General features: G+C 41.6%; 1 protein-coding gene across 1 annotated transcript in view; it reads left to right on the forward strand.

The window, feature by feature from the left end:
• Positions 1 to 13,168, forward strand: part of chrdl2 (chordin-like 2) — a 58,276-nt gene that overhangs the window by 6,340 nt on the left and 38,768 nt on the right. The window lies entirely within an intron of this gene.

Raw genomic sequence — 13,168 nt, forward strand, 5'->3', positions numbered from 1 at the left:
TATGCAAAATACAACAAACTCTGCAAACACAAAAGGAAAGAATGATTGATTAAATAAATAAATAAGCAATAACTATATAGAACATGAGATGGAGTCATTGAAAGTATGTCAATAGGTTGTGGGAACACTTCAATGATAGGGCAAGTGAAGTTGAGTGAAGTTATTTCCTTTGATTCAAGAGCCTGATGGTTCAGGGGTAATAACTTTTAGGGATTACGGTAGAGCAGGCAGCTTCTGTGGAGAAACAGAGTTGAATTTTAAGATGATGATGCTGTAGTTGGTCTTAACTTCCTATGAGGTTTTAAGAAATAAGCTTTATCTCCTAAATATATTTATTAAAATCCTGTATGAATAATATTTTACACTTACTATGGTATCACCATAACCGGATTTAGTACTTTTTTTGCAAATACATAAAACAATGGGTTGTGAAGTCATATTAAGGAATCAAGCAACACACACAAAAAATGCTGGTGAATGCCGCAGGCCAGGCAGCATCCATAGGAAGAGGAACAGTCGACATTTCGGGCCGGGACACTTCATCGGGACTAACTAAAAGAAGAGATAGTAAGAGATTTGAAAATGGGAGGGGGAGATCCGAAATCATCGGAGAAGACAGGAAGGGGAGGGGTGGATCTAGGAGCTGGAGAAGGGAGAGGATCATGGGATGGGAAGCCCAGGGAGAAAGAGAAGGAGACAGGGAAGCCCGGAAGGTGGAGAGCAGGCAAGGAGTTATAGTGAGAGGGACAGAGGGAGAAAAAAATATATAAAATGAATAAAAAAGGGATGGGGTGTGAAGGGGAGGAGGGGCATTAATGGAAAAGTCAATATTCATGCCATCAGGTTAGAGGCTACCCAGATGGAATACAGTGTAAAGTGTTGTTCCTCCAACCTGAGTGTGGCTTCATCTTGACAGTAGAGGAGGCTGTGGATAGACATATCAGAATGGGAATGGGACGTGGAATTAAAATGTGTGGCCACTGGGAGATCTTGCTTTCTCTGGTGTTCAGCGAAACCGTCTCCCAGTCTGCGTCGGTATCGCCAATATATAGAAGGCCACATCGGGAGCACCGGACGCAGTATATCACCCCAGCCGACTCACAGGTGAAGTGTCGCCTCACCTGGAAGGACTGTCTGGGGCCCTGAATGGTGGTGAAGGAGGAAGTGTAAGGGCATGTGTAGCACTTGTTCCACTTACAAGGATAAGTGCCGGGAGGGAGATCGGTGGGAAGGGATGAGGGGGACAAATGGACAAGGGAGTTGCATAGGGAGAGATCCCTGTGGAAGGCGGGGGGGGGGGGGGTGGGAAAGATGTGCTTGGTGGTGGGATCCCGTTGGAGGTGGCAGAGATTATGGAGAATTATATGTTGGACCCGGAGGCTGGTGGGGTGGTAGGTTAGGACAAGGGGAACATTATTCCTAGTGGGGTGGCGGAAGGATGGGGTGAGAGCAGATGTGCGTGAAATGGGAGAGATGCGTTTGAGAGCGTAGTTGATAGTGGAGGAAGGGAAGCCTCTTTCTTTAAAAAAGGAAGACATCTCCTTCGTTCTGGAATGAAAAGACTCATCCTTAGCTCTTAGCTCCATCCCTCCCCCCCCCCCCCCCGGTCTTTCTCCAATCATTTCGGATCTCCCCCTCCCCCTCCCACTTTCAAATCTCTTACTATCTCTTCTTTCAGTTAGTCCTGACAAAGGGTCCTGGCCCGAAACGTTGACTGTATCTCTTCCTATAGATGCTGCCTGCCCTGCTGCGTTCACCAGCATTTTTTGTGTGTGTTGCTTGAATTTAGCATCTGCAGATTTCCTTGTGTCTGCGATTTTAAGGAATCAAGCTTCCTTCTGACCTGCCGTTATAGAAAACCAGCTACACTGATCAAACTTTATCAGATGACTCAACATAAAGCACTTCTTTGCATAGCAATTTCAACAAATTTAAATGATGTCAACAAACAAAATGCTGGAGGAACTCAGCTAGTCAGGCGGCAGTTGTGGAGGGAAATGAACAGTCAACATTTCAGGTCAAGACCCTCCACTTGCTCCAGATTTGAGCATCGGCAGTCTCTTGGTTCCCAGAATTAACTAGAATATCTGTTGTTAGGTGCAAATCCAGCACATCACATAATTGTCTTTGAATTTATAAATAACTTAGATATGCCAGTGTCTACTGTTATTTAAGTGCAAATTGGACAATGATTTCCAGTAATTTCAGCAAGGAATTAAATGTGAAAATTCAGAAACCTTTATCTAAGATACAGTTTCTTCTATGGGCTGCATGAAAATGGCACTTCACTATCTAATTTTTAATTCATATACACTTAGTAAAGTTCCTGTACTACCACCATAGAAATGGAGTAAGTGCAGAGCCTAAGGCTAGATGTTATCTGTTCAGATCAAAATGACCTTTTAATGGCATACTAAGTTTTAATGAAAAAATGTTCTGTGGGACTGAAAATTAACTTTCATATGTTAATTCCTAATGTTTAGAAATCTATGTTATTTAATTCCTTTCAATTTATTGAACTAATTTAACTTTTATTTCTACTTCATTAATCACACTTAATTTTATCCTTGCTTCCCTCTTTTTTTCATTTTCTACCCGATTTGATAATGGCAAATGTTACGGACCTTGGCTGAGACTTTGTGATCCTCATTGTGTTACATTGGTTGAAGAGGTCCTATGGAAAAGATGTGATGCTGTTTCATTGTTTACCTGACAACGTCTAAAAAAGTAAAACCCCAAAAAATGTTCAAGGGAAAATATAGGTCATCACCATAACATCTAACCCAGTTAATCGTCAGTCTCTTGTAATAGTTACTGGCTGGTTATTGGGCAATGGGATATGATTCATTAATCCTGTTAACATTACTTGCCTAAAATTTGGATTTGAGGCAAATTGGATAGATAATTCTATTCTGCGTTTTCCATTTTATATCTGACCTACTGATATTTGAGTTAAACAATTTCCTGTACCATCGGGTAGATCATAATGAGACAATTGGGAGCTCAAAATGTGATTGGTGGGTTACTTTGCTCAGCTGATGGTGTTTGAAATTTCCACAGGAAGTGGTGGCTGATACTCTTCACTTCTCTTTGGAAAAACATATGGAAATGATAAAGAATAGTGGACACATGTCTTCTAAAACAATCTCATAATTACATTCTTAGCAAGAACGCTGATGCATTTTTTTTCCAGAAGTCAGCAATGTACTTTGATCAATGAAGGGATCTCAATTCTCCAAGTTAAACCACTAGGAAAGAGCCCTCATCAACATTGGAGCTACAAACACTGTGATCAATGCTGCATCAATGTTCTTCCCCTCTCTACTTGTGGATCACTTGCCACCAATGCCATAAAACTTTAAGTAAAGTTGGCTCTGGAAGCCCCAGTTGTTCAGAAAAATTAATGGATATAAAACTTGACTTGTCTTCAATCTGATGAATTCTCAATGAGTTGGACCATCGTAGCCTCACTGCCCAATGAATTCAGTATGTGGGATTGCCAGGGCAAAGGCTTTGAAGTTCCCATATGTTTCAAAATGCACCCAGCATTGCCAACATAATCAGCGCAAGCATATCCCATTCAGTACTGATGAAGTCACAACAAATTTGACAGTTATACCAGAATCTTTTGAAATATGATTTTTAGTCATAATCTTTTTCTAGAAAAAGAGTGTATTCAATATTTGTATCAGAAGAAAATTATTATTGAGAATCAGAATTAGAACGTAAGGAATTTTTAATGCAATTTTTCTATTATAGAGACTATACCTATGTTGTACATCAAAGAAAACAGCTCATAAGAAGGAGGAACTAACTTTTTTCAGAACACGTGTTTATAACAATCTGTCAAGTGAAGACAAAAAAAATACATGTGAGCTAGATAGATGGAGTTGCCTTTTATTTGGGATCTTATGTTAAAAAACTCTTAAGAAAGAATAATTATTACCCTGCCCCTGACACTTTCCAGGCCAATTTGGAGGTGGTGTGTTATAAAATGGCTTGAGTGCAATAGGAGAGGTTGTTGGACCAGGACTCATTTTTCAGTTAACACAGTAATGTAAACCCTCTTCCCTATGAACAATCTAAATGATTACAAAGTTAACAAGTATGAAATGCCCAGATATTTTTTAAGATGTCAAGGTTTATAGCATTTTGGAGCAACAATTAAGGGCTTTTGCTACCTTGTTTCAGACTTCGCAAAATTATTTCAAAACCTGTATCACTCAATACTCAGTTTATCTAAAATTATGACTGAGAAGGTGCTCCGGAAGCTTAATGGTTTGCGGGTGGATAAATCTCCTGGACCTAATGGAATGCACCCTTGGGTTCTGAAGGAAGTAGCTGGAGAGATTGCAGAGGCATTAACAGTGATCTTTCAAGAGTCAATAGATTCTGGCATTGTACCAGATGACTGGAGGATTGCAAATGTTACTCTGATACTTAAGAAGGGTGGGGGACAGCAAAAAGGAAACTATAGACCTGTTAGCCTGACATCAGTGGCTGGGAAGTTGTTGGAATCGATTGCTAGGGATGAGATTACGGAGTACCTGGAGGCACATGACAAGATAGGCCAAAGCCAGCATGATTTCCTGAAAGGAAAATCCTGCCTGGCTAACCTACTGTGATTTTTTGAGGAAATTACAAGCAGGGTAGGCAAAGGAGATGCAGTAGATGTTCTGTACTTGGATTTTCAGAAGGCCTTTGACAAGGTGCCACACATGAGGCTGCTTAGCAAGATAAGAGCCCGTGGAATTACAGGGAAGTTACTAGCATGGGTGGAACATTGGCTGATCGGCAGAAAACAGAGAGTGGGAATAAAGGGATCCTATTCTGGCTGGCTGCCGGTTACCAGTGGAGTTCCACAGGGGTCAGTGTTGGGACTGCTGGTTTTTACAATATATGTCAATGATTTGGACTATGCAATTAATGGATTTGTTGCAGAATTTGCCGATGATACAATGATAGATGGAGGAGCAGGTAGTGTTGAGGAAACAGACAGCCTGCAGAGATACTTAAGATAGTTTAGAGGTATGGGCAAAGAAGTGGCAAATGAAATTCAATGTTGTTAAATGTATGGTCATGCACTTTGGTGGAAGAAATAAATAGGCAGACTATTATTTAGATGGGGAGAGAATTCAAAATGCAGAGATGCAAAGGGACTTGGGAGTCCTTGTGCAGGATACCCTAAAGGTTAACCTACAAGTTGAGTCGGTTGTGAAGAAGGCAAATGCAATGTTGACATTCATTTCTAGAGGTATATAAGAGCTGGGATGTGATGTTGAGGCTCTATAAGGCACTTGTGAGACCACACTTGGAGTACTGTGTGCAGTTTTGGGCTCCTTATTTTAGGAAGGATATACTGACATTGGAGAAGATTTGGAGAAGATTCACGAGAATAATTCCAGGAATGAAAGGGTTATCATATGAGGAATGTCAGCTCTTGGGCTGTATTCCGTGGAGTTCAGGAGAATGAGGGGGGATCCCATTGAAACATCCCGATTATTAAGAGGCCTAAACAGATTAGATATGGCAAAGTTGTTTCCCATGGTAGGGGAGTCTAGGACAAGGGAGCACGACTTCAGGATTGAAGGATGTCCATTTAGAAGAGAGATGCGGAGAAATTACTTTAGTCAGAGGGTGGTAAACCTGTGGAATTTGTTGCCACGAGCAGCTGTGGAGGCCAAGTCATTGTGTGCATTTAAGGCAGAGATAGCTAGGTTCTTGATTAGCCAGAACATCAAAGGGTATGGGGAGAAGGCAGGGGAGTGGGGATGACTGGAAGAATTGGATCAGCCCATGACTGAATGGCGGAGCAGACTTGATGGGCCAAATGGCCTACTTCTGCTCCTATATTTTATGGTCTTATGTTCCAGCAAAACAGATTACATGTATCTTGATGCAAGTGATTGCTGATTGTTGGATTTAGGGTTTAAGTGTATTTAATACAGAAATTAGTAGTGGTATGGAGTGGAAAATCATAATCTCAGGAACACGGTCTGCTATGACCTACCACAAGCATCATCCATGTGGCTGCACTAAGTGTGCCATTACTTAGTGCCAATTAGTCTCTTTTTAAGGGGTGGTTTGTTAGTGAACATACATACATACAGTATGTTCCTTCAGGACTATTTTATTAAGGAAATGTGGCATTTATTGCTACAATAGCAGAGGATTACAAAGTAAAATCCTCTACCCTTTTTCTATTAAGCTAACATAAAATGCATGTGAATTATAATTAAGAATAACAGCTATTAATATTATGGAGCATAAGTGAAAACATATTTTCTTATACACTTCACAATAAAGTATTTTTTTAGATTTCCTTAAACTAATTTTGAGGAAAAATATTTTGAAATCTGTGTTACCTCCGTTGACCTGCGGCTATGAGACACTAAATGGGAGCAATCATGAAATCAAAGATCATTAAAAGATATAAGGTGCGCTGGTTCAGGAAAGGATGTATGATAGACTACTGTACATATGACCTCAGTTCCACACTATGGATTGTGTCGGGGAAGGGATTAGGAAGGTCCTAGAATTGGAGAGATATGCAAAATAGGTGGAAATATGGTTGCTGACTACCTCTGCCAGCTCCTGTAGCTAATAAGTGGTCACTGAGAGTATGTTTGTCATCTTCTGCTGCTGTAGCCCATCCACTTCAAGGTTCAAGGTGTTGTACATTCAGAATGCTCTTCTGCAAAACACTGTTGTGACACGTAGTTTGTTGAGTTACTGTCGCCTTCCTGTCAGATTCAACCAGTCTGGCCATTCTCCTCTGACCTCTCTCATTAACAAGGACTTCTCGACAAAAAAACTGCTACTTTCTGGATGTCTTTTGTGTTTGCACCATTCTCTGTGAACTCTAGAGGCTGATGTGCATGAAAATTCCTGGATATTAGCAATTTTTGAGACACTCAAACCACCCTGTCTGGCACCAACAGCTATTACACAGTCAAAGTCACTTAGATCACATTTCTAATGTTTCTAATGATTAGGCTGACACCAACTGAACCTCCTGACCATAGCTGCATGCATTGAGTTTCTGTCATATGATTGGCTGATTAGATATTTGCATTATCAAGCAGTACTAATAAATTGGACGCTGAGTGTATGTTAGACTAACATGCATATGACCACAGTCCATACTATGATTGTATTAGGAAAGGTCCTGGAATTGGACAGAGATGCAAAACAGGTGGAAATACCTTTGCTGATTCCATATCATATTTCTGACAATCAATAGAATTAAAACAGAATGTATACTGTATAAGAGATGATGCAATGACGTTAGTTTTGTGTTACCATCTATGACAAATTTATCTTTAGATAAGAAATATAACTGCAGATGCTGGAATATGAAACGGAAGAGAAATGCCAAAGAACTCAACCAATGAAGCAGCATCGGTGGAAAGAGAACCCAGTTAATATTTCAGATCAAAACTCTTTCATCATTCTGATGGTGCTTGACTTGCTGAGTTCATCCAGACTCTTAGTTTTTGTTACCGCTACAACAAAAACTTTGAGCTTTACTTTTCCTTTCTTTATTTGCAATTTGTGGCCATCATTGTTCAGAGCAGGATTATTGCCAATCCTTTGAGAACAAAGTGTGAACTATCGGACAAGCATATTGGAAATTTAGATCATATATTCCCTTGAGAGAAAATAGGATTTTTAAAACTCCTATCCCAATCAGTGATAGGAGGGATGGAGATATATCTCTACCAAGGGAGGTGTAAGGCGCTCCTTCCTTAGGTCACCCGAGGGCAAAGTGTAGCTCCTGCTTAGCCTCCCGATCAGGGTCAGCCATGGTAGCTGGTGGTGAATGGCCGTATGAACGGCTGGTGCATATCATAAGCCCTGGCTATGTGAACACTGATGCCAGGCAGACAAACTCTGAAGAGCAGTGATAATGGCTGGGGTCACCCATCTTGTAAAGACACTGCCCAGAAGAAGGCAATGGCAAACCACTTCTGTAGAAAAATTTGCCAAGAACCACCATGGTCATGGAAAGACCATAATAGCCCACATCATAAGACACAGCACATAATGAATGAGATTATCGGTAAACATGGTTATGGAGATAGAAGAGAACACATATAAGAGATGCTGGAACCTGCAGCTAAAAGAACAAACTGTTGGAAGAACTCAGCAGGTCAGGCAGCATCTGTGGAGGGAAATGGACAGTTGAGCTTTCATGTTGAGACAACTCATCTGGCCAAAAAGATATAGGGTATCTAGCCAATCTAGAGGTGAGGGGAAGGGGTGGGGCAAGAGCTGGCTGGTGACACGTGTATTCAGGTGAGGAGAAATGATTGGAGGCGGGAAGAGTAAAAATTGTGGCAGACACTGGGAGGTGATAGGGTGAAGCAACCACAAAGGATGCAGAGCTTGCTGTGCTTGCTATTCCTTTAGTTTGCATTTGCCTTCAGTCTGGAAGTGGAAGAAGCCGAGGACAGAGATATTGTTGTAGGAATGGGAAGAGGAACTAAGGTGGGAAGCATTAGATGTCCATTACAGATGGAGCATGGGTATTTGGCAAACTAGTTACCTCATCTGCAATGGGTCTTACTGATGTGAGCTATGGTTTAGATAGGCATATGTGAAAATCCACTACCTGAAGATCTTAACTAGAAAATTACTGCCATTCGCCATTATGTTTATCTTATTGACAAAGCAACCTAGTATGTTCTCTGCAATAGTTTGTGAGGGTCAATTCAGATTTTCATAAACTAATTCAGAATAATTGAGATAAGCATTTTATTCACAAACATCTGGGGTCGGGAGAATTTTCACGAAGGACTGATTATGTATAAGGAACTACAGAGGTGAAAGGATGGTGTGCCTCTTAGTTGGAATGTGAGGTGTCAATTTGTTTGAGGATGACTGGAAGGGTAAGAAGTTTCTCTGGATTGGCAAAAGGATTAAGTGAAAGAGAATGGCTCTATGAAGAAGAAGTAGAGGGGAAGACTGCCTGTCTGAAGGTGGAGAGACCAAGGGTTTGGGAAGCAAAAATTGCCTCAAGAGAATGGCAATGGAGAAGTTCTTACTGGTTACAGGTCCGTGGCAGGCTTCTAGTAGCCCCCGCACAGTGGAACAAGATTTACAGAGCTGTTATTTCTAATGGGAGAATGTACTAAAAATATAAAATAGGTACTTTTTAACAGAGCAGAGCTAAGATCAAGGTTTTTACATCTTGCTTGACTATTTTAGAGGATTTAAATTAATGAGTGGGAGTGGGGTAGGTCAGAGGATGAGATGCACAAATATAAGGAAGATTACTAGCACTAAAGAAAATTGTAGAAAGGGACTAAAATGAGGGAAAGTGCAAGGAAGCTTTAGTGGCTTTGCTGAGTATGTGTTTAACTAGAATAATGATAGTATACACGGTATATGAACTGCTACTACAAACCCCTATGAAGTTCCATGGAACTGACTATCTTAAAACACAGGTAGGGAGGTGGGTGCAGGAAGAAGGAACTTGATTCATTATATTATATAATGAAAAAAACTAGAAAGGCAGAGAGCAGAGGGTATCGGAACATAACTCACAGCAAGGAGCCCAGAAATATGTCACGAGGTAACATAAAAGGGAGTCAAAAATGTTTGTAACATGAGTGAATAGTCAAGGAAAGGATGTACCAGCTAGAGAATAACATGGGATGTTCCTGCATTATTTATCGTTCTCAGCTTCAAGGTATTGAAGCAAGTTAGAGAAAATTAGATTGCTTGATTATTGTCCCCTGAACTCATGTTCAAGATGGTTGCTGGGCTGCGGCTAGGGTGGTAGTGTAGAGGGTAGTGCTTGCCGCTCTCACTTTCAGCTTCTGCAGCTGGCTAGAGGTTTTGCAAAAAGGAGAGCTGAATGTGTATGCCAGTACATCGCAAACCTTGAGGTGCCTCCTCGCTGGCGACACATGGAAACCGAGCTCATTTCGGACTCAGGCTGAACTACAAAGGGCGGGGGAGAAGGTCTGGCCCCTGCACGCAGGCCCACCGGTGTGTGGACGTGTCCTGGTGCTTGTGAATCAGACCCCCAGGTGTGGGTAAATAGCCCCACTGTCTTGTGGGCAGCCTCTGGAGAGACGAAGGCTACGGGAGTAAACCCAGACAAGAAGTCTGGAGTGGAGTCCCTAAGGTGACTAGACGTCATTGAACATCCTTTTGGCAGCTCCTGCAGCCAAGTTAATGCCGAGCGTATTGCTCATAGCTTTCCTTTGGACTAGAGGGGCATCTTGATGACAGGGCATCTCAGGATCTCCATACCGCCCAGACGTGAGACGATGATCATTATCACCCGTTGTCCATTGATACTGACGGATGCCAACCACCATCACGGATGCTCAGTGACAAACCTGGGTCTTGCATACAGATGAATTCATTACAGCAGCACATTGAGATAGCACAAGGTAAAACACTAACAGAGTGTAAACTGAAGTGTAACAGTTACAGAGAAAGTGCGGTGCAGCTAGATATAAGGTGCAACGTGATAACGAGGTAAATAGTGCGGTCAAGAGTCCATTTTATTGTACTAGGGAATAGTTGATTAGTCATAACAGTGGGGTAGAAGCTGTCTTTGAGCCTGATGTGTTCAGGGTTTTGTTTCTTCTGCCCTGTGGGAGAGGGGAGAAGAGAGAATGTCTGCAGTGTGTGATGTTTTTGATTATGCTGACTGCTTTACTGAGGCAGAAAGAAGTGTAGCCAAAGTTTCATGGGGGGGTGGGTCCAGTTTCTGTGTTGTGCTGACCTGTGGCCACGACTCTCTGCGGTTTCTTGCATTCACAGGCAGAGCAGTTGCTATACCAAGTTGTGATGCATCTGGATAGGATGGTTTCTATGGTGCGTCGATAAAAATTGCTGAGGGAAAGGGACATATCCAATTTCTCTTGTCTCATGAGCAAGTAGCTGTGCTGCTGAGCTTTCCTGGCTGTGGCATCAATGTGGTTGAACCAAGACAGGCTGCTGGTGATGTCCACATCTGGTAACTTGAAGCTCTCAACCCTTTCTTTCATTGTTGTAAACAGATACATGTGCAGCATGAAGTCAACAACTAGCTTTTTTTTTTAAAATGACAGGGAGGGAAAGCTTGATCTCGTGGCACCATGTCACCAGGCTTCCTGTCTCCTTCCTGTACTCTGACTCGGATACGGCCCACTAGGGTGACACCATCTGCAAGCTTGCGGACGGAGATGGAACAGAATCTAGCCACACATGAGTGTACAAGGAGTAGAGCAAGGGGGCTGTCGACACAGCTTTGCACAGCCTTGTGGGGCAACAGCGTAGGGGAAAATCATGGTAGAGGCGTTGTTGAAGGAAAACAGAAAAAGCTTTTGGAAATTTTCATCAAACAATCTATTGTAACAATGTGAAAGGGTGCTCTGCTTCAAAGGTCAAATAACATGCCTTTCAGATAAATAAACAGTTGGAGAGGCAATACAGTGTATATGTACCATGGGCTAGCACTTAAATAGGTACAAAGAGATAAAAGAGAAAATCTACTGGTATAGTACAGTTACATGCAGATTGAAATATTATCCTATTGCAAAACTGCATAGCATAAATAACCAAGTCACAGGATGGGAAGGGAATTATTATTGCTGAACCAAGTTCATGCAAACCTCCTTCATTGAATTGAAGCCCAAAAATGAAGCAAATGGAATCTAATTTTAGAGAAGAATGAAGTAAGTGAAGCAGTTTCCAGCAGGAAGCTCAATATCATCAGATTTATTTAAATCGATTTCTGTGGGTAAGCAGCAAAAATCGATCTCCATTGGATTAGAATCAAATACTGGTATCAAAATGGTATTGAACAATGAGTGGAATCAGACAGGAAACTGACAGTAAACTTTTTCCCACAGGAATGATCTACATGTGTGAGTAATGATACAAAGATGAAAATAAAACAGAAATTAGGGAGCCTTAAAGTGAACCATATAGTGGAAAAACTACATGAAAGAATAGAGCAAAGGGGATCTGAAAATAAGTAACATTGAGATGGCAGGGAAGCATAGTGGTAGGAAAATAAGTCATCAATTAACATCAAAGGGTGTCAAAAGATGTTTGCAATATAAGAAAGGATGCACCAGTTAGAGAATGACATGAAATGTTCCTGCAGCATTCACAACAGAAGACAATGCTGTCACTGTAACAATAGTGGATAGGATAAAAACCATACGATACTATCAGAGTAGCAAACACAAAATGCTGGGAGAACTTAGCAGGTTAGGCCAAGACATTTCATCAGGACTGGAAAGGAAGGGGGACGAAACCAGAATAAGAAGGCGGGGCAACGGGGTGGGGGAGTACAAGTTGGAAGATGGCATGTGAAACCAGGTGAGGGGGGAGGTGGATAGTTTCGGGAGGAGGGATAAAGTGAGAGGCTGTGAGGTGACAGGCGCACGATGTAAAGGCCTGAAGAAGAAAGGATCTGAGAGAGGAGAGGAAAGTGGACCATGAGAGAAAGGGAAGGAGGAGGGGCACTAGAGGGATGTGATAGGCAGGTGAGGAGAAGGGGTAGGTGGAGAACCAGAATGGGGAACTTAAGCACTCAAAATGGAAATTTCATCCAATGCAATGGAAAGATATCCCATTTTACTGCTGGAGTAAGGATGAAAGTAGTAGAGAACCAATCACAATCTTCCAATCCTTTGAAGACAGCAGGGTTATAAATTTTAGCCTTTTTCAAAAAAAAGGCAAAATGGTAGCAAGTTCAAGGCTGGTCAACGTAACATAGGTCTTAAAGTACCTCAAAAACAATAATAATTGAGGAACAAAAAGATTGCTTTAAGATTGCACATGCTAAGTACTTGGCATAGAGTCAGCTGGGTGTTGAGTTCTCATTCCAAACTTCTTGTCAATGGAAGCACATTCTGGAAGAAAGTTTAAAATGCAGATTCAACAGTACATAGAACATAGAAATTTACAGCACATTACAGGCCCTTCAGCCCACAATGTTGTGCAGACCATGTAACCTACTCTAGAGACTGTCTAGATCCCTAGTGCATAGCCCTCCATTTTTCTAAGCTCCATGTACCTATCTAAGAGGCTCTTAAAAGACCCTATTGTATCCAAACATTAAACAGTAACACTCGAAAGACAGTTCTTTCAACAATTGAAAGCGAAAGACATTACAGGACAATGATGACAGTGTAGTGCTTGCTGAGTTGTGGAC

Source organism: Mobula birostris, chromosome 10, assembly GCF_030028105.1.
Source record: "Mobula birostris isolate sMobBir1 chromosome 10, sMobBir1.hap1, whole genome shotgun sequence".
In the NCBI taxonomy this organism is placed as follows: domain Eukaryota; kingdom Metazoa; phylum Chordata; class Chondrichthyes; order Myliobatiformes; family Myliobatidae; genus Mobula; species Mobula birostris.